The sequence below is a fragment of the Vombatus ursinus genome, unplaced genomic scaffold, assembly GCF_900497805.2.
Source record: "Vombatus ursinus unplaced genomic scaffold, bare-nosed wombat genome assembly UNPS02015175.1, whole genome shotgun sequence".
Taxonomy (NCBI): domain Eukaryota; kingdom Metazoa; phylum Chordata; class Mammalia; order Diprotodontia; family Vombatidae; genus Vombatus; species Vombatus ursinus.
In genome coordinates, this window is record NW_020954953.1 from 7,807,095 (window position 1) to 7,808,850 (window position 1,756).

Below are 1,756 nucleotides of genomic sequence, written 5' to 3' on the forward strand. Positions count from 1 at the left end.
AAGAAGAAGAAGAAGAAGAAGAAGAAGAAGAAGAAGAAGAAGAAGAAAGAAGAAGAAGAAGAAAAAGAAAGAGGAGAAGGAGGAGGAGAAGGCATTCTGAAACTTACAATACCATTTAAAGTGTTCTTAGTTTCCTGTAATGAAAACCAGGTTGAGATTACAAACAAGATCACAATATATAATGAGCTTTATATAGTACCATATTAATAAGATGTTATGGATTTCTACAGCAGTGCTCTATTAAACATTATACTTTGGAAATTTTTGTACTATCCAGAACTTGCTTAGAGTTATTTAAATATGGTAACCTTTTACAAAATAAAGTTGAACTTCAGGCCCTTAGTAAGGAACCTAGTTCCTTTTTGTGTGACATTTCTTTGGGGAAAGATGCAATTCAATTGAATTCAACAGACATTTCCTGAGTATCTGTGTGATAGGTCCTGTGCCAGGGATGCCTTTTCTGGAAAACATTTCAGTATTCTAATGGATTTGTGAGCTTATTAATAACAACAACACATAATCGCAACCCATCCATTCCTGAATGTCTTTAATGACTTTCATCCACGTACTCCCAGATATTTGCCACAGAGGTTCTACCCAATGTGATGAAGGTTTTACATTCTCTTTAAGTTGTGTGGGTAAATAACCCTCTATAAATGAGAAAACTGCCTGTTTTCTTTCTTTTATTTACATTTCAGTCATAGCACTATAAACACATGTAGGGGACCAAATGAAAGGCCATGCTTAAGTTCTTAGATAGTTTTTAAGCATTCATACTTACAAATGTCTATTTAGTGATTTGCAAAAGAACATATGGAACTGAGTTCCTGCATATAAGCATATAAATCTTTGTATAAACTGAATACTAAGAATGTTAGAAAGATATTTAAATGAGAAAATTTTGAAGAATCCAGTCTCTGTTTTCTATTATAGTTACTTCATGTGTACCATAATCAAAGCCTGAAAATGAACTGGGAAACAAAATGGAACTCTTATTTTTATGTTGAAAAGAGGATACAAAACATTTTGGTTAGTAATTATAAAAAGTTACTCAAATGGATTTAGTTCTGCCCACCTTTCTTATCTACTAACTTAAGGCCAAGGCTTTGGTTATTCATAACACTTCATTGCATCACACGGCACTTAGGCAGTGTCAGTAAAGCTTTTCAGAATGTCTCAAAAACACCTAAGCTGCTTCCATATACATTGTATAAGAGGTATAAATTACAGGCAGGGTTGGGAACCTGCTGAGGTATACTTGAGAAAGAGAAAGAGAAAATGAAAGTGAGGGTGAAGGACCAGGTAAGAACTGGTAGATGTGCTTGCTGAACCAATGTGAGTATCAGCGATATTTAAAAGAAAGATCATGAGGAATGGGAGAATTGCTGTATTTTTATTGATGGCTTAGATAAAGGCATGAATAACTAAATTTGCTAGGTGATGAAAAGTAAGAATGACAAGTTAATGTGTTGGATGATAGAATCAGAATCCAAAAATAGATTTCAACAGATAGGAAGATTAGGCCAAATCAAATAAGATGAATATAAACAGGAAAAAGTGTAAAATCTTACCCTTGAGGTTCAAAAAAATCATGATTATAATATGGGATAGGCATGATTCCACAGCAGTTCATCTGAAAAAGAAATTAGTGTATTAGTAGACTGAAAGTTCAATATGAACAAAGTTTATTATGGAAGCCAATAAAAGGTAATTATGATCTATAAACTGTTTTGCAAACTTTAAGGCACTATGTAAG